Source organism: Eleutherodactylus coqui, unplaced genomic scaffold (assembly GCF_035609145.1).
Source record: "Eleutherodactylus coqui strain aEleCoq1 unplaced genomic scaffold, aEleCoq1.hap1 HAP1_SCAFFOLD_85, whole genome shotgun sequence".
Classification (NCBI taxonomy): Eukaryota; Metazoa; Chordata; class Amphibia; order Anura; family Eleutherodactylidae; genus Eleutherodactylus; species Eleutherodactylus coqui.
This window is the reverse complement of record NW_027102173.1, coordinates 424,711-451,671: the sequence shown is the minus strand read 5'-3', so window position 1 is coordinate 451,671 and position 26,961 is coordinate 424,711. Positions and strand designations below refer to the sequence as shown.

The 26,961-nt window shown below is 43.6% G+C and overlaps 1 long non-coding RNA gene across 1 annotated transcript; it reads right to left on the bottom strand.

The window, feature by feature from the left end:
• Positions 1-2,488: 2,488 nt before the first annotated feature.
• On the bottom strand, positions 2,489-3,553 carry LOC136598909 (uncharacterized). The gene is made up of 3 exons (XR_010788879.1): positions 3,353-3,553; positions 3,103-3,213; positions 2,489-2,733 (listed from the first exon to the last, which is right to left on the bottom strand). It is a non-coding gene; the product is annotated as an uncharacterized lncRNA (long non-coding RNA).
• Positions 3,554-26,961: the final 23,408 nt, after the last annotated feature.

The following is a 26,961-nucleotide window of genomic DNA, read 5'->3' as shown; positions in this document are numbered from 1 at the left end:
TCTTGTCATATGTTGATTTACTGTGCAAACCTGTCTTGCTATTTTCAGTATGTGTGTTGCACAGCTGCAGCGCTAGAAGGGTTAAGGGTTTAATAAAATCCAAAGTCTGCATGTAAATGTATCTAGTCATGTCATGTGGTATGAGAGAGGATATAAATAGGAGTGTTTGAGAGCAGGAAAGGGGCTTCATGTTTTCAGGAGCTTGACGCACAGGAGGTCCGGGTACATGGGGGCACCATCGTCTCTCATGTACTGAAGCATGGAGGTGAAGGAGTGGTTTCCCTGCTGCTATGAATGGATGCTGAATGGAGTGAGCCCTAAAGAGAAAAGGAGAGCATCAGTAAGTTTGTTGTGTTGTGCAAGGCCCAGTGCAGAGGTACTATTTGCTCATCTGCTTTTCCTACGCGGCCGTCTGAAGTCTGGATCACCACCTAGAGGTACACCCTTTATGTCTGTCAACCCACGCATCTCCAGGGCTGAGTGGAGGTACTATGAGTCAATAATCTACAAGTTAATAATCTCTGAAGTTTACTTAATTGCCTGCACTGTGAAGTCTTTTATTGAACTGCCTAGTATTGTTACACTCATTTATCACAAGTAAAGTTTATGCCGGGCTCTGACTATTCCCAGAGATCCGTGGTACTAAGAACTGTTTGTGGCTGCATTTTTATTCGCCGAAGGTCATGCCAGCATATGCAGGAACGGTGGCGTCACAAGTGACAAGTGTCTCCCGGTCATACGGGTTGATGAGCATCCTTATCCTAGGGCTGTCCAGGGTAGGCCACGGTGCCACCCTGGCCTCAGCTGCGTGAGTCCCTCTGGGATGGAACGTGGTTAGTGCTACCGTGACGAGACAGCACTATACCCTCCCAGCTCCCCACATATTTCAGGTGTCCGGGGTCTCCCTATGGGACGCCGTTGGCCACCTCACTAAGACTTTCTCACCTCTATTTCCATTCCTGTTACTTTGGTCAAGAGCCAAAAAAGCTCAGATCACTCGGTAGTTAAAATGGAAGAAGCCCAGAGGTTTCTACATTAATAAAATGGAATCTTCCAGGTTATAATATGAATTAAAAAGATAACCATGCATTTTCTGTAACAAGAAATTCTGAATTTACTGGAAAAAGGGAAAAATCAACACAGTTTGCAGTATTCAAAAAACTGCTAAATTGTATTAGCAAACAAGTCATATCATGTGCCTTTTTATATAATGTGGAGAGGAAATGTATGCAAAAAATGACAACTTACAGTGCTAAGAGAGGTATTGGAGAAAAAAAGCTAATTTTATTTCTACATTTATTAATTTCATGATAAGATTCAATTTAAAGCATGCGATTGCAGGGAACAGACAGAGATATTTTTAATTAGTCATCCCTGGAGGAGTGGACTTTATTACTCTGTGGAGTTACCCTGTTGTTCATTATCTACTAAGTTACATTGTACAGAATGTAGATCTAAGATATTATGTATTCTATTTTTTTTTAATAATCTTAATTAACATTCACGGGTAAAATTAAATGCTGGCATCTGGGACAAATCTGCTGTTATCTGAACAGATGAAATTTTGTGCGTTCCCTTAAGTACTTTACTGTGTCTCTTAAATACATACAGAATTTGATTATTATTACCCACAATTCGTCATCTTTCTCTCCTATTATTAATAACCTTTTCTCTGGTGCTGGGTTTTGATGATCTAGTCAGGGACATATTTAGCTTAAAGCATACCCACACTTTCAGCCAACATTTCAGAATAAGCTGCCATGTGGGTGTAGATTACGAATAATATTATTTCTGGTAATTATGTTACATGTATCCTGTATTTCTCACCAGTTTTTTACCCTCTACATTTTTAATTCCCAGTCTTCTCTGAACTGGTGGGTGGAGACAAGCTGCTAGGGTGACTCCCATACACTGCACACATACGTAGATATAGGACTTTAGAACAACATACTGGGCACGTTTGATATTTTATAATGTCCCATAATATTCTGATAATGATTATTGCTATCTATAATGTTTAATGTCTACTTTATTTTATATTTACAGATGTTGCTGCTGGATTACATAAAGCATATTGGAGATTAACAAGTGTAGTCACTAAGCACAAATACAACCTCCAGTTAGTATGCTAATAATTACGATCCATAGGTTATATAAGACAGCCAAACACTTAGTACAAGGGGAGTAGTCATAAATTAGGTGATGCAGCTTTCAGACAGATTGCAAGATATTTTCCATTCCAGTGTAATATAAAATGGAATATGGAAGAGGCTTCGAATGAGGAATGTATCCGAAGGTCTCTTTACGTGTCACAAAGGGCACTTTAGCTGTAATACTAAGGCTATCTTTCCTGCTAGAAATAGCAGGCTTAGAGGGTCACTATCTAGAGTGGTGAATAATTGGTGGAACACTGGTGTGACTCTCGGTATTATTGTATCTTGACACTACCAAGAAATCCTGATGGAGCCAAGATTAACAGTGGGGTGACGCCCCCCTGTACTTGATTGGCTGCCGGCATCGCTTTCCTGCCGTCCCTGATGTAAGGTCCCCGCTGATGCTCATAGCAGCGTTTAGAAGTTCAAGGAACAGAAGTGCATTGCTGCTCCGCTGCAGACACTAGCCCCAAGGAGCGTGCAGATGTTTCAGGCTCTTCCAACACCCCCACCAGTCCCGCTAGCGGCGATCCTTATCAGCCCTCCTGACGTCATAGCTGAGAGTGCCAGGGGGAACTACCTACGTCAAAAAGTAGAGCTTAATATCATCAGTTTCAGGGAAAACTCATTATCAGTGGCAAAGGCAAGAATTCTTTAAAGCGCAGTGTAACCATGGAGGTAATCACTGACATGTCACAGAGAAAACTCCAGCCCACATCAGGAATTACATCAGCCACCACTAAAGCAACCTGTTGAAATGGTTTATCAAGACCTGTGCCCTCATCTTCAGATGTTATAACACTACACTTGACTTTCCAGTAAACCATGAGTTAAAATACTTTTGTTTATCTGTAAGCAAAAGAACATTAAAAGATGCCACTAAGCGTAGAGATAATAGTGCTGCAAATCATTCTGGCTTCGAAGGAGAAAATGCGCTGATAATACTCACATATATGGCTGGGGGACAATATTGTTAGGTAAGGCTCACTGCCTCAGATCAAGGAAGACTTTGGGTGCAAGATCCATCAGTGGTGGTAATCGGGTAGAATATCTAGCAACTCTCCAAAAGAAACAGGTTAACGCAAACAAGTAAATTTTTTTAAGGCAGTGACAGCTTAGCAATAAAACTTCAACGTTTCAAGCATAATAAAAGTTTTGGTTCATCAGGAAACAGAAAACACAAGTATGACAAAACTTACATTCATATGTACAGAGATCCTAAACTTCTCCCATAGCCAATGAGACCAGCATCCCATGAACGCAGAGCTCCAAGACCAGCAGGAAGTCTCTTTGATCAGAAGTTGATCTTGTATCACTGGATCCTTTATTTATTTGTGGTTACACACTGCCACTAACACTAACACCACAGGACAATGAGTTCTCAGTGCATCATAACATCACCCCACTTCTCACTGTGACTAACTGCTTTAGTGAGCTACACATCTCTGTTTTGACCTCCTTGGAGAGGAACATCAACCAGCATAGTGACATGACCTAAGCTGCATTAGCCCCTGGCCATTGGCCCCATGCCCAGTCACCACAATAGGAGAACAGGATCTCTTTTTCTTGTGTTCTCTAAAAGCACATTTACACTGACAGATAATCAATCAAAAATTGCTCAAATGACAGTTTGAGTGACAGTTTTGAGAGATCATCTGTGTATAACTCCGCTCAGGCGGAGCAGGATACTACCAGCGGGATACCAGCTAGAAGAATACTATCAGCACCGCCCACTGAGAAAATCAGCGTGCGGCGCTGATAACAGTCATCGGTGATGTCTAGCTTGCTAGAAATCACCGATAAACGAATGGTGCACAAACAGTACAAGATGGCAATGCGTTTAGACACAATGATTATCGCTTAAAAGATGGTTTTTAAGCGAATATTGAGCAGAAATCCTTATGTCTAAATGGGCCTTAAAGCAAACTTTCCTAAGTAACAGCAGCATGAAGGATATTATACAGCAGTACTGGCAGTCTAGATGTAAATCTAGCCCTCAGGTGAGATAGAACACTTACTGCAACCACACCTGCGTAAGACTTTTTGTCTCTGACTCCCTCCACAGACTTCTATGGACAGCATAAGACAACAAACACCCCTACTTTCTCTAATCTGTCTTAGTGTTTCTGTTATTAGAGACAGACTTCACTTGACAATAGGCAATGGACAGCAAAATTAAAAGGAAGATAGGCTCTTAGCCGCTAACACAGATTTTTTTAGTAGCACAAAAACATCATTAAGGGTAAATAAAGCAATTTGTACTTTTACTAGTTATCACATTGGTTATCACATAAGTACAAGTTTTTCCAAAGTATAGTGCCAATTTAAGTATAGATCTACAGTGGTGGTCACATCACTTGATCGCTATTTGTCCCATTGACATATCCAGTGTATTTCATAATTACAAATGATCACATTATACTAAACTGCAGGTGTTTTGTGCCAATGGCTGGATTTTAAAATACAGGGCCCAGGCAACAAAGAGAATCTTTTTCACCCAGGAAAAGGAAGCCTGGCTACAAATCTCCAGGACATTGATGGTCCTCAACTTCTTTCATTTATTCAAGTTACTGTGCCTGGGCAAACAATAAAGGGCCTTGTGTATCCTAAAGGTTAGGTAAAGTCCCCAAGCACCGAGTCATGGCTGACTCCTAATGTCATTGTGACATTTTCTTGGCAGACTGTTTTTGCAGGGTGATTCCCCAGTTCCCCAGTCATTTTACTGACCTATAGAAACAATTTAAAGAGGCTGAGTCAACCTTGAGTCGGCTACCTAAACCACGTAGGGTTTGAACCCGCAACCTTCAGTTCATGGGCGAGAGTTTAGGACTGCATTCACACTCTGCACAACACGGGGCTCATGCATCCTAAAGGTAGACCATTAATGTTAAAGTCCTGGAGAAACAATTTAAAGAGGCTCAGGTCTTGCTCAGCTGTTTACTCAAAGGGGTTTTACAAGGATAGAAAAACATGGCTGCTTTTTTCCAAACACAGTGCCACCCTTGTCCATAGGGTTATGTCTGGTATTGAAGCTCAGCTCCTATTCACTTCAATGGAGCTCAGCTGTGATACCACACACAAACCAATGGACAAGAGTAGCTGTGTTTGGAAGATAGCAGTCATACTTTTCTAACTTTGAACAACCCCTTTAATGCTGAAAAACTTCAATAGGGAAAGTCTTGCCACTAATATACTTGGTTTCCTTCTATATAAAACCTTTACAGGCCACAGTGGAGTTAGAGGGTTCCTGTTCCTTCAATAAGTAGGGGTCTTCATCTATCAGACATTATGATATACGAAATAACTTTCTGAAGAGGCAAAAGCCCTTTAAAAAATGTTCCAAAAAATATAGGGAGATAACAATAATGTACTTAGGAAAGGAAGCCACTTGTAATTTATATCTCGTATGATCTAAAATAAAGGCGAGTTTACCCATCCTCATAACTTGTTGATTGGGTTACGTGCACCCAATGTTATAAAGACGGCAGAAGAGTTCAACACTTTCAACTTTGAATCTAATCTATATGGAAAGAAAATTGGTAATCTATTGGAAATGTATGCCGATATTTGCTGATAACTGCAATAGTAAGTCTATTCCTGCACATATGACTGAGGCAGGACACATAAATGTACGAGAGACAGGCTATTAGGTTATACATATATATGCATATCCTCATAAGGAAATGTACAAATGGGGATGACTATAAATTATGATTTACCAGCGGAATACCTCAAAATGGGGAAAACACAGCAGTGGCCACTAGCAAATGGGAATTTTATTGCCTATACACGGTGGTCACTTATTGCATTGCAATAATTGAAATACATGGTGAAAATCCACCACCTTTTTGCAACACGCTGGGTTCACACAGGGCGGATTTACCGCGGTTTTGCCGCACCAGATCCGCCCGCGGCAAAACCACCCGCGGCCCCTAATCTCGGGATTAGCCAGCCGCGGTTTCAAAAGAAGCAGCATGTCCATTCTTTTTTTCATTCCGCTGCGGCCGCGCTCTCCTCTATGGGAGCGCCGGCCGCAGTGAAAGAGCGAGCGGCTGGGCCGCTTCAAAGCCGCTGCGGCTTAAACCGCGGCGGTTCTCCCGGCGGAAATCTCGCGGTTTTTGCTGCGGCCAAACCGCGAGATTTCCAACGGGAATACGCCCCGTGTGAACTCAGGCTAAGACATGCTGGGAATTTGAAAATCCACAGCATGACTAGATTCTGCAGCAAATGTCTTCCACTGTAAGTAAATAGAGTTTGTTAAAACCCCATTTACTGACATTGTTGCTGAATTTCAGCACACATTTCAAAGCCAAAATTCCACAATAATTCCGCTGTGTGAACTCACCGTCACCATGGCACACATATAAAGACTTGCCTAGATTATTAATTCATCATTATCATTTTTATCATCTTTACATATATATCTTTGCATGTGCCACATTTCACTCCTTGAGGTGTTGGAAATGTACAACCTGTAGGTATTTTAATAAAATGGAATATACCATTAATTGACCATAGTGACATTTCCACTTTCTTAAAGGGATTGTCCATTTATAATATTTTCTGATAAATCATTTAAATATGTCAGGCAATACTGTAAATGAATAAGCATGAACACTCAGTAAATAGCTGGATCCCTTAATTTATGATAAGCCTATGACTTGAGGATTTATGTACCTCAGAAGGGTTGAACATGAAAACATCAATGGAGTCATGAATATGCATGCTTATTAAGTGCAGAGATCCCTACATTCATTGTATCTGTCATCACTCCCCCTGCTAGATCAGCAATGTTATTATTACTAATAGTTAACCCTTTAATCTATATATATATATATATATATATATATATATATATATATATATATATACATGATTAATTAATCTATGCATGCACTAATACATGCATTTATCTACCAACTCAGGAAATTTTTCACATAGTCTTTCTTATTCAAATTGCGGGCCTACCAGGAAGAAGACGATTGTGGGATCCCCATTGTTAGACACCCTATATTCAGATCTTGTTGCCAAAGTATTACTGTATAAGTGTTCATTGATTGCAGAGGGGAAAAGAAGCATTACATTTCAGTAAATGGCGACTGACCTTCAGACTAAAGAGCTTGATATAGATATAACTAACTAGTACGAAAGGAGGCAGCGATTGGGAAGACCCTCTCTAGCAGCTTATACAGACATATGGTAAGGTGTAATCCAATCAAAAGCTACAAAGATACAAAGTGATTGTCTTAGGCAAAGTTTGCAGTGTTTTATTCAGTGGGCTCAGTGATCCGGGGATTATTCTGATTGTCCGATTCTAGTCAGGAACAATTTTTCTACCTTAAAATTCTACCTCATTGGATTTTATTTTTTGCTTTCTTCTGGATCAGCATTGGGGGGGGGGGAGTGTATAAGGTTTAAAGGGGTTGTCCCGCGGCAGCAAGTGGGTCTATACACTTCTGTATGGCCATATTAATGCACTTTGTAATGTACATTGTGCATTAATTATGAGCCATACAGAAGTTATAAAAAGTTTTTTACTTACCTGCTCCGTTGCTAGCGTCCTCGTTCCCATGGAGCCGACTAATTTTCGCCCTCCGATGGCCAAATTAGCCGCGCTTGCGCAGTCCGGGTCTTCTGCTCTCTTCAATGGAGCCGCTCGTGCAGAATGCCGCCTCCGTGTAGCTCCGCCCCGTCACGTGCCGATTCCAGCCAATCAGGAGGCTGGAATCGGCAATGGACCGCACAGAAGAGCTGTGGTCCACGGAGGGAGCAGACCCCGGCGGCCATCTTCAGCAGGTAAGTATGAAGACGCCGGACCGCCGGGATTCAGGTAAGCGCTGAGCGGTTTGTTTTTTTAACCCCTGCATCGGGGTTGTCTCGCGCCGAACGGGGGGGGGGGGGGGGGGGTTAAAAAAAAAAAAAAACCCGTTTCGGCGCGGGACAACCCCTTTAACTAGATGGATATATGTTTTTTTAGCCTAACACACTATGTTACTATGACAAAAACAGTATTCTTGATGTATATGGCTTTTTCAATGCCTGTCAAGTTCTTAAAATTATGTTCAGCTCAGATAAATATATATAGCAACAAAAAAAGTCAGAAAAGCAAATACTTGACAATATTTAATTGCTAGTCATACCATAAATGTGCCATTTATAGCAATAGCCCTTAAATAATAGGTTCTTTTGAAGGTGTGCATCGTACCTTGATTTAAACAACATGACAGACGAATGAACAGGTGTTTCTACGTGCAGTCTATGAACATACCTGAGCTCCACTCTTGTGAGTTGTATCATTACATAAATAGTCATCTCTAACTATAGAAGCAAGCTCCCCTCCCAGACAAAGCAAGCCTGCTTTATTTAATCAAAAATAAATATATTTATTTTTCATTGAGTCTATAGAAAGTTAATCGTTCTCGAAATGCTAAGGTTCAATCCCAGAGTCAGTCAGAACAAAAAGAAATCAACGTATAGTCTAAGGAACTATCCTTTATCAATGGGGTGGAATAATTGGCTGTAACAGAAGAACACTAGCCAATGAGTCAGACTTAAGTTCTACGCATCGTCTTCCATTACATAAGGAAAAGGCTTTGTCCGTTCCCTGAAAAGTCTTTATCCCCGACTCCTATAGGCTTCCTGGAGCAGATGTATGTGGAGTACTATCTATGTAGCCTGGAGGCTCATAGCTTCTTTCAGCTTCAGCGCTTTCATGCCTTAATAATGCCCCCATGCCCCCAGTCACTTCTTCATTTGCATTAAAAGCAACTGAGTGCTCCACACTATTTGTGCTGTATTGTACTGATGTGAATGCTTGAAAATCTTCTGAGATTCCTGTAATGTCTTTGGTCATCTGAGTATTTGACTTAATGTCTGTCACTAAAGGGACCTGACTCGGGGTGTGCTCAGAAGTCATCCTCCCTGGAGTCATATCTTCCAGGTCTTGTTTTAAGGCCATTGTTCCTGCATTTGTGCTTGCTGATAAAGTCACTGCTTCTTTGTTGCTGTGCATATGGTCTATAGTTGCCGATGTTTCTGATACATGGGTTGAAGGTGTTGAAATACCTGCATAATCCCTGCTTTCCGTAACCATCTTTTGCTTGTCTGCATCCTCAAAAAATGCTAAATGTCTGTCCAAATTCAGGTTGGCTGGCACACCGCCACCTTGGCTGCTGTTGATATGTGCTGCTGCATTGGAGACACTAGTCACATTGCTGGAAACAGAAGTCACCAGTTCTTCATGGTTGGGATGAACATCACCACTTGTTTTTACCGGCTTCCATATCAAACTGTAATAGACAGCTAGAATGATAGCAGCTAGAGAGACGGATAACACGTAAGCAAAAACAGTTGCCAGTCTCACCCATTTTTTATTAGTTTTGGCAGCCATTTTTGCTTTCTTGTCTCCGGTATACGTAGCAGGCTTTCCTCTCTCAACATTGGCAGTGAAGTCTTTGTCCTTCATGGCGGCCCGATTTTTAGCTCTCAGCTCCACTGTACCAATTTTTGCAAGAAGATTTCCAGAATGCAGAAAATCTTGACACACAGATAGGCAGGACGAATATTATTTACTCCCTCTACCTTTGTTCCAGGACATAGTCTTGATGCGGTGTGGTGTCACGGCATTTCATTGTAGAAAACACAAGCTCCACCACATCACATGAACGTACCTTGATATAATGACTTGTCCTTTGTCTTTTATAATGAATGTCAAATGATGTGACCCGAGCCTAGCTCCATAGCATATGGATTACTGCTTGCTTGCTTGCGAAGGATATAATCCATCATAGGTTTCTCCATCCAGGTCTCTTCACTTCTGAACCAAATGATGCTGCTTACTTCAGCAACACACACAAGTGAGAAGCAGACCGGGAGGGGTGGACCTGCTCTTCTTAAAATGGCAATCTACTGCTGCTGGGATGAGGAAGCAAAATTATGCTATAGCAACGACCACATGCCAAACCTCCCTAGAAACCATGATCTTCTAATTATTTTTATACAAATGCATAGCCCCTTGTTGGATCCTTTGATATGTGCGTAAAATGTCTTTGCAATATCTTCAGTATATTTACCTTTTAGAAATGACTAATAATTGTTATTCAAAGTATGGGGACGATTCTTACCTATAATACCGATATGCTGAAAATGTGTCAAGCACCCTGTATCTTGTCTCCACCAATAATACCAACTTTGTCCCCTATATATCAGGATACGTACTAAGGGTGCACTGTGTAGCCATGCCTGGTTCTCTTATATATTAGGACAAGTACTAAGGGTGCACTGCATAGTCATGTCTGGACCCCCTATATATCAGGACAAGTACTAAGGTTGCACTGTGTAGTCATGTCTGGTCCCCTATACATTAGGACAAGTACTAAGGGTGCACTGTGTAGTCATGTCTGGGTACCTATATATTAGGACAAGTACTAAGGGTGCACTGTGTAGTCATGTCTGGTCCCCTATATATTAGGACAAGTACTAAGGGTGCACTGTGTAGTCATGTCTGGACCCCCTATATATTAGGACAAGTACTAAGGGTGCACTGTGTAGCCATGTCTGGGTCCCTATATATTAGAACAAGTACAAAGGGTGCATTTTGTAGCCATGTCTGGTTCTACTATATATTAGCACAAGTACTTAGGGTGCACTGTGTGGCCATGTTGGGGCCCCCAATATATAAGGACAACTACTTAGGATGCACTGTGTAGTCATGTCTGGGTCCCTATATATTAGAACAAGTACTAAGGGTGCACTGTGTAGTCATGTCTGGCTCCCATATGTATTAGAACAAGTACTTAGGGTGCACTGTGTAGTCATGTCTGACCTCCCTATATATTCATACAAGTAAAAAGTGTGCACTGTGTAGTAATGTCTGAGCTCCCTACCGTATATAAGTACTAAGGGTGCACTGTGTACTACACAGTGCACCCGTAGTACTTGTCCAATTATATAGGAAACTCATGCATGGTTAATGTCTGGGCCTCCTATATGTTAGAACAAGTACTAAGGGTGCACTGTGTGGTCATATCTGGGTTCCTATATATTAGGGCAAGTGATAAAGGTGTACTGTGTAGCCATGTCTGGTTCCCCCATATCTTAAAGGGGTTGCCTCGCGGCAGCAAGTGGGGTTATACACTTCTGTATGGCCATATTAATGCACTTTGTAATGTACATCGTGCATTAAATATGAGCCATACAAAAGTTATTCACTTACCTGCTCCGTTGCTAGCGTCCCCGTCTCCATGGATCCGTCTAATTCTGATGTCTTCTTGCTTTTTTAGACGCGCTTGTGCTGTACGGTCTTCTCCCCTTCTGCTCTCTCCGGCACGAGCGGCGTTCTGGCTCCGCTCCCTTCTACGCGTCATCGCGTAGCTCCGCCCCGTCACGTGTGCCGATTCCAGCCAATCAGGAGGCTGGAATCGGCAATGGACCGCACAGAGCCCACGGTGCACCATGGGAAAGGACCCGCGGTGCATCGTGGGTGAAGATCCCGGCGGCCATCTTGGTGAAGAAAGAAGAAGGAAGACGTCGCAGAGTGGGGATTCGGGTAAGTAATATGTTGGGTTTTTTTTTAACACATCCCTTGGGGTTGTCCTGCGCCGAAGGGGGGGTCTATGGAAAAAAAAACCCTGTTTTGGCGCGAGACAACCCCTTTAAGTCAATTGCTAAGGGTGTAGTATGTTATGTCTTGGTCCCCTATATATTTTAGGACAAGTATCGAGGGTGCCCTGTGTAGCCATGTTTGGGTCTCTTATATATTAGGGCAAGTACTAAGGGTGTACTGTGTGATCATGTCTGGGTCCATTATATATTAGGGCAAGTACTAAGGGTGCACTGTGTAGTCATGTATGGGCCTCCTATATATTAGGACAAGTACTAAGGGTGAACTGTGTAGTAATGTCTGGTTCCCCCATATCTTAAAGGGGTTGTCCCGCGAAAGCAAGTGGGGGTATACACTTCTGTATGGCCATATTAATGCACTTTGTAATGTACATTGTGCATTAATTATGAGCCATACAGAAGTTATTCACTTACCTGTTCCGTTGCTGGCGTCCCTGTCTCCATGGTGCCGTCTAATCTTCAGCGTCCAATCGCCCGATTAGACGCGCTTGCGCAGTCCTGTCTTCTGTCTTCTGAATGGGGCCGCTCGTGCCAGAGAGCGGCTCCTCGTAGCTCCGCCCCGTCACGTGTGCCGATTCCAGCCAATCAGGAGGCTGGAATCGGCAATGGACCGCACAGAAGACCTGCGGTCCACCGAGGGTGAAGATCCCGGCGGCCATCTTCACAAGGTAAGTAAGAAGTCACCGGAGCGCGGGGATTCGGGTAAGTACTACCCGTTTTTTTTTTTTTTATCCCTGCATCGGGTTTGTCTCGCGCCGAACGGGGGGGCTATTGAAAAAAAAAAAAAACGTTTCGGCGCGGGACAACCCCTTTAAGTCAATTGCTAAGGGTGCAGTATGTTAGGTCTTGGTCCCCTATATATTTTAGGACAAGTATCGAGGGTGCACTGTGTAGCCATGTTTGGGTCTCTTATATATTAGGACAAGTACTGATGGTGCACTGTGTAACCATCTCTGGGTCCCTATATATTAGGATTGGCACTAAGGGTGCACTGTGTAGCCATGTCTGGGTCCATTATATATCAGGGCAAGTACTAAGGGTGCACTGTGTAGTCATGTCTGAGCCTCCTATATATTAGGACAAGCACTAAGGGTGCACTGTGTAGTCATGTCTGGGTCCCTAAATATTAGGTCAAGTACTAGAGGTGCACAGTGTAACCATGACTTTGTCTCCTATATATCAGGATAAGTACTAAGGGTGCACTGTGTGGTCATATCTGGGACCCCTATATATCAGGACAAGTAATAAAGGTGTACTGTGTAGCCATGTCTGGTTCCCCCATATCTTAGGTCAATTGCTAAGGGTGCAGTATGTTATGTCTTGGTCCCCTATATCGAGGGTACACTGTGTAGCCATGTTTGGGTCTCCTATATATTAGGACAAGTACTGATGGTGCACTGTGTAACCATGTCCGGGTCCCTATATATTAGGATCGGCACTAAGGGTGCACTGTGTAGTCATGTCTGGGTCCATTATATATCAGGGCAAGTACTAAGGGTGCACTGTGTTGTCATGTCTGGGTCCCTATATATTAGGACGAGTACTAAGGGTGCACTGTGTAGTTATGTCTGGGTCCCCTATATATTAGAACAAGTACTAAGGGTGTACTGTGTAGTCATGACTTTGTCGGTATTATTGTATCTTGTCACCACCAGAAGCTAGTGGTTTGACAGGGTTTGGATGGAGGAACACCCCTGTCACACCCCTAGTTCCCGATTAGCTACATTCTGTAAGGTCCTTGCAGCAGTGTGTGTAGTGATTTTTGCCTTGGGTGGAGGGTTAGGGATTAGTTTTCCTGCTAGGCTCACATTATTAGCTGAAAATGTGTCAAGCACCCTGTATCTTGTCTCCACCAATAATACCAACGTTGGCCCCTATATATCAGGATACGTACTAAGGGTGCACTGTGTAGCCATGCCTGGTTCTCTTATATATTAGGACTAGTACTAAAGGTGCACTGTGTAGTCATATCTGCGACCTACATATATTAGGACAAGTAATAAAGTTGTAATGTGTAGCCGTATCTGAGTCCCATATTTATTAGGTGTTAGGGAAATTCAACAGTTTCCTTTATATTCTGTCGGGCTCCAAATTAAAGTGGTACTGACCGATCAGGAGGATGCAGACACAGGGACAATGCTACTTTATTTACCCTATGTGCTGATTCTTTATAGTATTTTGAAAATGCCAAAGACAATTAATATACATACATAGCAGTTTCTTAATACATCACACTTTTTTCTATCAGTTGTCCTCCTCTCTGCAGATGTTAGTCCTTGAGATACTTCCTGACCATCTCATTAATCAGTTTTGGCAAGAAACATCTTAAAATAAGACAGGAAAATTTGTGGTGGGCTGCTTTTGGGCCCAATTAATATTTCCGACTAGATACTCAAGGTGACATCTAGCATATATCTAGGTGAAAGTTGAAAATCTACACATAAATGTACAAATATATATATGTGTAGCTAAGTCTTATAAAACATAAGGAAAAAGGAGACATCATGGAGTCTCTAGGCCTACAGCCTTCACATAGGTCAAGTACTAAGGGTTCACTGTGTAGCCATGTCTGATTCCCCCATATCTTAGGTCAATTGCTAAGGGTACACTATGTTATCATGTCTTGGTCCCCTATATATTTTAAGATAAGTACTAAGAGTGCACTGTGGAGTTATGTCTCGGTTCCCTATATATTGGGACTAGTACTAAGGGCGCACTGTGTAGTCATGTCTGGGTCCTCTATATATTAGGGCAAGTACTAAGGCTGCACTGTGTAGCCATGTCTGGGTCCTCTAAATATTAGGATGAGTACTAGGGGAAACTATGTAGCCATGTCTGCATCCCTATATATTAGGACAAATACTAAGGGTACACTGTGTATCCATGTCTGGGTCTCCTATATATTACGACAAGTACTAAGGGTGCACTGTGTAGTCGTGTCTGGGCCCCCTATATATTAGGACAAGTAGTAATAGAGCAGTGTGTAGCCAAGCCTTGGTCCCATATATATTAGGACAAGTACTAAGGGTGCGCTGTGTAGCCATGCCTTGGTCCTATATATATTAGGACAAGTAGTAAGGGTGCACTGTGTAATCATGTCTGATTCCTCATATCTTAGGACAATTACTAAGGGTGCGCTATGTTGTTATGTCTTGGTCCCCTATATATTAGGACAAGTACTAGGGGGGCACTGTGTAGTCATATCTTAGTCCCCTATATATTAGGACAAGTGTTAAGGGTACACTATGTATCCATGTCTGGGTCTCCTATATATTGGGACAAGTACTAAAGGTGCACTCTGTAGTCATGTCTGGGTCCCCTATATATTAGGAAAAGTCCAAAGGGTACACGGTGTAGCCATGTCTGGGTCCTCTACATATGAGGAGAAGTACTAAGGGTGTACTGTATAGACATGTCTAGGCCCCTATATATTTGGACTAGTACTAAGGGTGCACTGTGTAGCCATGTCTGGGTCCCCTATATATTAGGGCAAGTACTAAGGTTTCACTTCGTGGTCATGTCTGGGACCCCTATGTATAAGGACAAGTAATATGGTTTTACTGTATAGACATGTTGGGGTTCCCTATATATTAGGACTATTACTAAGAGTCCACTGTATAGTCATGTCTGTGACCCCTATATATTAGGACTAAGGATGAACGGAATGGTCATATCTGGGTTCCTATATATCAGGACAAGTAATAAAGGTGTACTATATAGACATGTCTGGGTTCTCTATATATTAGGACTAGTACTAAGGGTGCACTGTGTAGCTATGTCTGTGTATCCTATATATTAAGACAAGTACTAAGGGTGCACTGCGTAGTCATGTCTGGGTCTCTTATATATTAGGACAAGTACTAAGGGTGCACTGTGTAGTCATGTTTGGGTCTCTTATATATTAGAACAAGTGTCAGGGTAAAATTCTAAGTACAGCACCAATCGGGCCCACCCCACTTGCCCCGCTGCCGGCGGAGAGAAGAAAACACCACACGGAGGTCTGGTATAGTTTCTCACACGGGACATGGCTGCGCTTCCCGCTTTATTACAGATTACATGAGATCTTATACCCTTTGTCTCATCACCAGGAATGGGTGATGGGCTTATAACCATATATGGGAAGTCCGGATTTCCGGCCTGAGACAGTGAAAATTAGGTACATAGTGGAACATCTTGATATGGCACTTCTGGGAAAACGGCCAAGTACACGCGGCCTTCGTCTGGTTCTTCTTTTGCTGTACACTTTGTCTTCGCCTGGCAAGGCCTTTGGCATATCTGGTATAAGGCGACATATACGTTTTTTCTCATTTGGAATTGAATAGAACTTGCATATAGGTATAAAGCATAAAAAACATATGGCAATATATATATATATATATATATCCTCACACAAGTACCAATGGTGCACTGTGCAGTCATGTCTGGGTCTCCTATATATTATGACTTGCTGATATACCCTGCTTCTCCCGAGTTAATTTGGTACTGGTGTTTATCTGGTGTTCACATGGAAAATCTTATGAAGTCGTGGTTACTTTAGAGATACCGAGGAAAAACATATGTTCACCATTTTGCATAGTTCTCTGCGTTACCCAGGAAGCACCACAGGGAGGTAACCATGCAACGTTTCCTTTATATAAAATGACATCAGGAAGTGAGAGAATTAGATTCCATATGTAAAATTTGAGCACTTAGAATTGAATAATCGAGTTGGGACCCATTAACTTTTCCTATATATGACATATTCAATGCTTATGGCAAATTTCATGTTTCTACGAGAACGGGAAGTGAGAGAATTAGATTCCGTACGTAAAATTTGGACGCTAATTCTTTTGTGCTTAGAATTGAATAATTGAGTTCGGACCCATTAACTTTTCATGTTTATGACACAATCAATGCCCGTGCCAAATTTCAAGTTTCTATTACACCAAGAAGTCAGAGAATTAGATTTCGGACGTAAAATGTGGACGCTAATTCTTTTGCGCTTAGAATTGAACAATAGAGTTGGGACCCATTAACTTTTCCTATTTATGACATAATCAATGCTCATGCCAAATTTCAAGTTTCTCTGACATCGGGAAGTGAGAGAATTAGATTCCGCACGTAAAATTTGGACACTAATTTTTTGTGCTAGAATTGAATAATCGAGTTGGGACCCATTAGGTTTTCGTATTTATGACATAATCAATGCTTTTGCCAAATTTCATGTTTCTACGACATCGGAAAGTGAGAGAATTAAATTCTGTACGCAAAATTTGGATGCTAATTCTTTTGCGCATAGAATTGAATAGTCAAGTTGGGACTCATTAGCTTTTTCTATTTATGACATAATCAATCTTCGTGCCAAATTTCAGGTTTCTGTGACACTGGAAAGTGAGAAAATTACATTCCGTACGTAAAATTTGGACGCTAATTCTTTTGCGCATAGAATTGAATAATCGAGTTGGGACCCATTAGCTTTTCCTATTTATGACATAATCAATGCTCGTGCCAAATTTCACGTTTCTATAACACCGGAAAGTGAGAAAATTACATTCCGTACGTAAAATTTGGACGCTAATTCTTTTGCGCATAGAATTGAATAATCGAGTTGGGACCCATTAGCTTTTCCTATTTATGACATAATCAATGCTCGTGCCAAATTTCACGTTTCTATAACACCGGAAAGTGAGAAAATTACATTCCGTACGTAAAATTTGGATGCTAATTCTTTTGCGCATAGAATTGAATAGTCAAGTTGGGACTCATTAGCTTTTTCTATTTATGACATAATCAATCTTCGTGCCAAATTTCAGGTTTCTGTGACAGGAAAGTGAGAAAATTACATTCCGTACGTAAAATTTGGACGCTAATTCTTTTGCGCATAGAATTGAATAATCGAGTTGGGACCCATTAGCTTTTCCTATTTATGACATAATCAATGCTCGTGCCAAATTTCACGTTTCTATAACACCGGAAAGTGAGAAAATTACATTCCGTACGTAAAATTTGGACGCTAATTCTTTTGCGCATAGAATTGAAAAATCGAGTTGGGAGCCATTAGCTTTTCCTATTTATGACATAATCAATGCTCGTACCAAATTTCACGTTTCTATGACACCGGAAAGTGAGAAAATCACATTCCGTACATAAAATTTGGAAGCTAATTCTTTTGCGCATAGAATGGAATAATCGAGTTGGGACCCATTTGCTTTTCCTATTTATGACATAATCAATGCTCGTGCGAAATTTCACGTTTCAATGACACCGGAAAGTGAGAAAATTAAATTCCGTACGTAAAATTTGGACGCTAATTCTTTTGTGCATAGAATTGAATAATCGAGTTGGGACCCATTAGCTTTTCCTATTTATGATGTAATCAATGCTCCTGCCAAATTTCGAGTTTCTATGACACCGGGAAGTGAGAGAATTAGATTCTATACGTAAAATTTGGACGCTAATTCTTTGGCACATAGAATTGAATAATCAAGTTTGGACCTATTAACTTTTCCTATTTATGACATATTTAATGCGCGTGCCAAATTTTAAGTTTCTATGACATTGGGAAGTGATTTAGATTATGTACATAAAATTTCGATGCCAATTCTTTTGCGCTAGAATTGAATAATCGAGTTGGGATCCAATTACTTTTCCTATTTTGGAGATAATCTATGCTTGTACCAAATTTCATGTTTCTACGACATCGGGAAGTTGGAGAACTTTTGGCGAGTCAGTCAGTGAGTATGTCAGTCAGTCAGTGAATCAGTCAGTCAGTGAGTCAGTGAGGGCTTTCATCTTTATATATATAGACAAGTACTAGGGCTGCACTGTGTTGGCATGTCTGGGTCCTCTATATATGAAGACAAGTCCTAAGGGTACACTGTGTAGCCATGTTTAGGTCCTCTATATATGAGGAGAAGTACTAAGTGTGTATTGTATAGACATGTCTAGGCCCCTATATATTTGGAATGATACTAAGGGTGCACTGTGTGGCCATGTCTGGGTCCCTAAATATCAAGAGAAGTAATAAGGGTGTACTGTTAAGGCATGTCTGGTTTCCCTATATATTAAGACAAGTACTAAGGGTGCACTGTGTAGCCATGTCTCTGTCTTCTATATATTAGCACAAGTACTAAGGGTGCACTGTGTAGCCATGTCTGGGTCTCCTATATATTAGGACAAGTACTAAGGGTGCACCATGTAATCATATCTGGCGCCCTATAAATTAGGAGAATAAATGTCTCTTGGCCCATTTGCAATTCCAGAAAGGAGAAGATGAGTTAGAGGCATCGTATATGCATGCAGCTCTCTCTATTTTACTTTATAGGCCTTATGAAATGCCAGGCCATTACTTTGACATCCATCAACTGCAATGAAGAGAACCACATCCATTGTTTCCTCCTCTCTGGAGTGCTGATTTTGGGGGATGTGAACCCCCATTCTCCTAATAAGTGGGAGCCCTGAAAGTGGAGCAAAGTTACATTTATTATGGCATAAACTTAGAATATACCATAAATTTCTCCAATGGGAATACTCCAGCTGCCCTTAGAAGTGGTCCAATATCACAGAGCATCAGTTATACATGTTATAATACTAAAGTAGAATAGCTTTACTGTAGCTAGGTTGGAGCCTCTCTGATCTGTGTTAACACACAAAAAGGTTAAATGTGTGTTGCTTAGAACTGCTCTACCCTCCTACACATATAATTGACAGTCCTGTTGTTTTCTGCTGTGAACAGAAGAAACTTCCTAACTAGTTATTTAGACTAGGAACATAACCAGGTTTAAAATATATCACAGTGGTGTCCAGTATTCATAAAGACAGGCGCACTGGAAATTTAAAGAGCATCACATGAAAACTGATTTAAGCACATATAACCTTTCTTAGAAATACTTTGGGTCCAGTTGCTAGAAAGAATGGCGCAGTACTTCTGGCTGTACCTGTGATGAGTCAGAGTCCTCTGAGCACAATCTGACCAGGGTATCGTGGCCCTGCCAGTTCTAAAACACAGGGCCACATATATGTTATTCATGAAAGATTGCAGCTGGGAAACTACAACCGCATTGACTCTAGCTAATAGAGCAGCAGAGACATTAGAATAGGCTTCAATTAAGGCTGGTCAATCATTTTGGTTTCTTGTAGGTGTATTAGAGGCAGCAAAAACGCTTTTTCGCATTAAATATTTAAAAGCGGAGTAGTCTTAAGTAAGAGCAAGTCGTTTTTCTGTATTTTAATTATCTTTTAGAGTAGTGGAAAAATCAAGCTGCTGTAGACAATATTTGTCCATGGAAGCCTTTCCTGCATGGGGGATAATTAGCTTCTATTGCCTGTGTTAGAGCCTTCCTCTATGATCACTACAGTAAAAGCAGTATAGCTTCATGGTACTCTAAGAGCTAAAACACATGGGCGTGTTTTAGCACCGATATGCAGCGGTGAAAATCACAGCCACATAACTGCACAAAACAAACCGATGATTTCAATGGTTTCGTTTTCACTATCGTGATTCTTGCGGGCTATTGCTATGCGAAAGAAAAGATAGTAAAGCTGAATATAAATACCAGCTGTTAGTTGACATTTTGATCAAAAAATGGAAGCTAGCAGGCCACTTCACATCTCCTGGCTATACCGCTAGTCCCTACACTAACCAGGAGTCCAGCGGCACCGGACACAGTTCACACCGCAAGCTGCAACAGCACAGACAACAGGGCACAGGTCACACCGCAAACTGTACCGGACAGACAACAGGGCATAAGTCACACTGCAAACTATACCCGACAGACAACAGGGCACAGGTCACACCGCAAACTGTACCGGACAGACAACCAGGCACTGACTCTACAGGCACTGACTTACAGCAGACTACAGCATATAGTGCGAACCACACAGACTCCCCCCAGAGCTCACATGCACACAGATGAAACTCACAGCAAGTCCAAGTGTCCTCATACCGGGGGGATAGACAGACAGCCATCAAGCTGACATAGGGAACTGTGTCAGGAATCCACCAACTGACACACAGAGCGACGCATAAGACGTTTGGAGGCTGCACCTATCAGGAAAAGGGAAAAGGGGTGCTGTATGTGCTGCAGACTAGGACTACAGGTGTCCAAACCATCTTTAGGGAAGCAGAGAGACCCAACAGACCTACATGCAACCACAGATCTGAGTGGGAACAAAACAGATACATCCAAACAGTACAAGACTAGCATCATCTACTGACAGGAGCTGGGTTTATATGTGCTGCAGACTAAAGGTAATTGGCTACTGGAGAACACTACACCCAGCCAGCTCAATTAACCCCAACCTGTGAAGTTGTGCTGCTAGGAACCTTAGTACTACAGATCCCAGCAGCACACCCTGACAGGCTCATACGCAATGTATTGTGTATGGAAAGCATTTGCATATGTTTCCTATACAAATGTATAGGGCTCATGCTGCATGGTACACAGAGTAATAGAGCATGCTCCATTCTATTCCTCATGTGTACCTACGTGCAGTGTCTAAACACAGATGTGCATTGACTTTCATGTGATTGTTCCCAGCAAGAGAAACCAAGTAATCTTGTAGATATGATACCTTTTGATGGCTAACAAAAATACATGATGTCATAACGAGCTTTTGAACCTCTCAGGATTCTTCCTCAGGCATGATGAAATAGGTCGGAAGAGGCATGTGTATATATGTACACACACACACACACACATATGTACGACAAGGCACAGACATGGATGTGATTAATTTGCATTTTAAAGAATGCCACAACAGGATGAGTAGAGAAATAAATAAATACTTAAATAGTGCCTCGTGTTTCGTGCTCCCTCAATTAGTATTAGGGGGTCACCAGGCCAGAGTGTTATCTGTGCTATAGTCTGTGTCTCATACTTCCCATTCATGCATGAATCTTCTTGAAGAATTCAGCCCTCTATTGAAAGTGTCAAAAGTTGTTATAAATTTGTACTCCCAAATTCTTCTATGGCTTTCTGATTTGAAATTCCCTTTAAGTATAATGACTTTCATGTGTTCTATGTTGTGTTCCCCTAACACTATTTTTTGCATGATTTTCACTGCAATGTTTAGGCAGCCTTAATGGTACAAGCCATGTGAAGGGAATTTCAAAAGTCTCCTTTACATGGAGCAAAAATATTCTGCACTGAAATTCCAGAGTTTTTGAAAAGCTATTTGAATTTGTAAATCCACACAATGCCTCTTTATGCTGCAGATTTCAACACGGGTTAAAACCTGATTTTCCTGCAAGAAAATCTGCAGCACAATCCAAATCATTTTGCTACCTTCACACATTGTGAATTTGCTGAGGGCTTTCTGCAGCAAATACGTATCAAATCAAGAATGGCCAAATCTGCACCTACTTGTGGAAATGCTGCGGATTTCAACCCTTGCATTTAAAGGGTTGAAATCCAGAGCATAAGCAGACATGCTGTATAAGTAGACAAAAACGCTGCAAATTTGTTGCGGAAATTTTCCACTGCATATAAAGATTTTAGAAACCTCCTCCACATGGCTTGTACTGGATATGCTGCTGACTTTCTGTAGCAAAACCCACTGCAGAAATTCCACAGCACTTATGTTATGTTTGAAGCCTAGTAGAGATGAGCGAGCACCAAAATGCTCGGGTGCTCGTTACTCGGGACGAACTTTTCGCGATGTTCGAGGGTTCGTTTCGAGTAACGAACCCCATTGAAGTCAATGGGCGACCCGAGCATTTTTGTATTTCGCCGATGCTCGCTAAGGTTTCCTTGTGTGAAAATCTGGGCAATTCAAGAAAGTGATGGGAACGACACAGCAACGGATAGGGCAGGCGAGGGGCTACATGTTGGGCTGCATCTCAAGTTCACAGGTCCCACTATTAAGCCACAATAGCGGCAAGAGTGGGCCCCCCCCCCCTCCCAAAAACTTTTACTTCTGAAAAGCCCTCATTAGCATGGCATACCTTTGCTAAGCACCACACTACCTCCAACAAAGCACAATCACTGCCTGCATGACACTCCACTGCCACTTCTCCTGGGTTACATGCTGCCCAACCGCCCCCCCCTCCCCCCCACAGGGCACACCAAAGTGTCCCTGTGCAGCCTTCAGCTGCCCTCATGCCACACCACCCTCATGTCTATTTAGAAGTGCGTCTGCCATGACGAGGAACCGCAGGCACACACTGCAGAGGGTTGGCACGGCTAGGCAGCGACCCTCTTTAAAAGGGGCGGGGCGATAGCCCACAATGCTGTACAGAAGCAATGAGAAATAGAATCCTGTGCCACCGCCATCAGGAGCTGCACACGTGGGCATAGCAATGGGGAAACTATGTGCCACACACTATTCATTCTGTCAAGGTGTCTCTGAATGCCCCAGTCAGACCGGGCTTTTTAATTCATAGACACAGGCAGGTACAACTCCCTATTGTGAAGTCCCTGTCGACCGACAGCATGGGTGGCTCCCTGGAACCCACCGGCGATACACAAAAATATCCCATTGCATTGCCCAACACAGCTGAGGTAGTAATGTCGTGCTTAATGCAGGTGGGCTTCGGCCCACACTGCATGCCCCAGTCTGACTGGGGTTCTTTACAAGTGGAAACAGATGCATTTACAAGTCCCTGTGGACCCACAGCATGGGTGGGTGCCAGGAAGCCACCAGCGGTACATAGAAATATCCCATTGCATTGCCCAACACAGCTGAGGTAGTAATGTCGTGCTTAATGCAGGTGGGCTTCGGCCCACACTGCATGCCCCAGTCAGACTGGGGTTCTTTACAAGTGGACACATGTAGGTTAAACTCCGTGTGCACCTACAGCATGGGTGGCTCCCTGGAACCCACCGGCGATACACAAAAATATCCCATTGCATTGCCCAACACAGCTGAGGTAGTAATGTCGTGCTTAATGCAGGTGGGCTTCGGCCCACACTGCATTCCCCAGTCAGACTGGGGTTCTTTACAAGTGGACACATGTAGGTTAAACTCCGTGTGCACCTACAGCATGGGTGGCTCCCTCGAACCCACCGGCGATACACAAAAATATCCCATTGCATTGCCCAACACAGCTGAGGTAGTAATGTCGTGCTTAATGCAGGTGGGCTTCGGCCCACACTGCATGCCCCAGTCTGACTGGGGTTCTTTACAAGTGGAAACAGATGCATTTATAATTCCCTGTGGACCCACAGCATGGGTGGGTGCCAGGAAGCCACCGGCAGTACATAGAAATATCCCATTGCATTGCCCAACACAGCTGAGGTAGTAATGTCGTGCTTAATGCAGGTGGGCTTCGGCCCACACTGCATGCCCCAGTCAGACTGGTAATATGTACCTTAACAGTAACCGCGTTGGTGGTAATGTGTTGGTGACTGCGGACCTAGTAGCGCGGTTTTATTTTGTTGGTTTTCGGAATGTGGCCAGGATTAAGTGGGCTGTGGCGGGGGATGTTTTTGAGGCACTACGTGTCCTCTCCACGTGTCCGTGGTTATATGCACCTTAACAGTAACAGCGTTGGTGGGAAATGGCCTCGCCGCCATCATGTCTTTGGGAAGCCTCTGTTTCCACACCCCAGAGACATACCATTAGCAGCGGTATAGGCAGAGCCCATAATTAGTAACATTTCAGCCGTAGCATTAGGACAGGCCCCACTGACATATCACTAGCAGCATTATAGGGGGAGCACAGTATGCGTTCCATTTCAGTAATAGTAGCACTCAAGACAGGCCCCAGTAACAATTCCGAAGCAGCAGTATAGTGGGAGCGCAGTCTTCGTTCCATTTCAGTAGCTGCAGTATAGACAAGGCACAAGTTACATTTATGTAGCTAAAGTGTAGGCCAACCCCACACACCTTTCTGTACCATGAGTGCAGGCGAAGAACATAGAAATTGCTATGATTACACTGTAGGCGAGGGGCCACAAAAATTGCTGTATCAACAGTACTAATGTACATCCAAAAAATTGGCCATGGCCAACCAAGAGGGCAGGTGAAACATATTAATCGCTTTGGTTAATGTGGCTTAAGTGGTAACTAGGCCTGGAGGCAGCCCAGTTTAACGAAAAATTGGTTCAAGTTAAAGTTTCAACGCTTTTAAGAGCATTGAAACGTATAAAAATTGTTTAGAAAAATTATATGAGTGAGCCTTGTGGCCCTAAGAAAAATTGCCCGTTCGGCGTGATTACGTCAGGTTTCAGGAGGAGGAGCAGGACGAGGAGGAGGAGGAATATTATACACAGATTGATGAAGCAGAAATGTCCCCGTTTTGGATGGTGAGAGAGAACGATGCTTCCATCCGCGGGTGCATAATACGTATTGCTTAGGTATCGCTGCTGTCCGCTGGTGCAGAAGAGAAGTCTGGGGAAATCCAGGCTTTGTTCATCTTGATGAGTGTAAGCCTGTCGGCACTGTCGGTTGACAGGTGGGTACGCTTATCCGTGATGATTCCCCCAGCCGCACTAAACACCCTCTCTGACAAGACGCTAGCCGCAGGACAAGCAAGCACCTCCAGGGCATACAGCGCGAGTTCAGGCCACGTGTTTAGCTTCGACACCCAGTAGTTGTAGGTGGCAGAGGCGTCACGGAGGACGGTTGTGCGATCGGCTACGTACTCCCTCACCATCCTTTTACAGTGCTCCTGCAGACTCAGCCTTGACTGGGGAGCGGTGACACAGTCTTGCTGGGGAGCCATAAAGCTGGCAAAGGCCTTGGAGAATGTTCCCCTGCCTGCGCTGTACATGCTGCATGATCTCTGCGCCTCCCCTGCTACCTGGCCCTCGGAACTGCGCCTTCTGCCACTAGCGCTGTCGGATGGGAAGTTTACCATCAGTTTGTCCACCAGCGCCCTGTGGTATAGCATCATTCTCGAACCCCTTTCCTCTTCGGGAATGAGAGTGCAAAGGCTCTCCTTATACCGTGGGTCGAGCAGTGTGTACACCCAGTAATCCGTAGTGACCAGAATGCGTGTAACGCGAGGGTCACGAGAAAGGCATCCTAACATGAAGTCAGCCATGTGTGCCAGGGTACCTGTACGCAACACATGGCTGTCTTCACTAGGAAGATCACTTTCAGGATCCTCCTCCTCCTCCTCTTCCTCCTCCTCAGGCCATACACGCTGAAAGGATGACAGGCAAGCAGCATGGGTACCGTCATCAGTGGGCCAAGCTGTCTCTTCCCCCTCCTCCTCATGCTCCTCCTCCTCCTCCTGAACGCGCTGAGATATAGACAGGAGGGTGCTCTGACTATCCAGCGACATACTGTCTTCCCCCGGCTCTGTTTCCGAGCGCAAAGCATCTGCCTTTATGCTTTGCAGGGAACTTCTCAAGATGCATAGCAGAGGAATGGTGACGCTAATGATTGCAGCATCGCCGCTCACCACCTGGGTAGACTCCTCAAATTTTCCAAGGACCTGGCAGATGGCTGCCAACCAGGGCCACTCTTCTGTAAATAATTGAGGAGGCTGACTCACACTGCGCCGCGCAAGTTGGAGTTGGTATTCCACTATAGCTCTACGCTGCTCATAGAGTCTGGCCAACATGTGGAGCGTAGAGTTCCACTGTGTGGGCACGTCGCACAGCAGTCGGTGCACTGGCAGATTAAACCGATGTTGCAGTGTCCGCAGGGTGGCAGCGTGCGTGTGGGATTTGCGGAAATGTGCGCAGAGCTGGCGCACCTTTCCGAGCAGGTATGACAAGTGGGGGTAGCTTTTCAGAAAGCGCTGAACCACCAAATTAAAGACATGGGCCAGGCATGGCACGTGCGTGAGGCTGCCGAGCTGCAGAGCCGCCACGAGGTTACGCCCGTTGTCACACACGACCATGCCCGGTTGGAGGCTCAGCGGCGCAAGCCAGCGGTCGGTCTGCTCTGTCAGACCCTGCAGCAGTTCGTGGGCCGTGTGCCTCTTCTCTCCTAAGCTGAGTAGTTTCAGCACGGCCTGCTGACGCTTGCCCACCGCTGTGCTGCCACGCCACGTGACACCGACTGCTGGCGACGTGCTGCTGCTGACACATCTTGATTGCAAGATAGAGGTTGCGTAGGAGGAGGAGGGTGGTTTAGTGGAGGAAGCATACACCCCCGCAGATACCACCACCGAGCTGGGGCACGTAATTCGGGGGGTGGGTAGGACGTGAGCGGTCCCAGGCTCTGACTCTGTCCCAGCCTCCACTAAATTCACCCAATGTGCCGTCAGGGAGATATAGTGGCCCTGCCCGCCTGTGCTTGTCCACGTGTCTGTT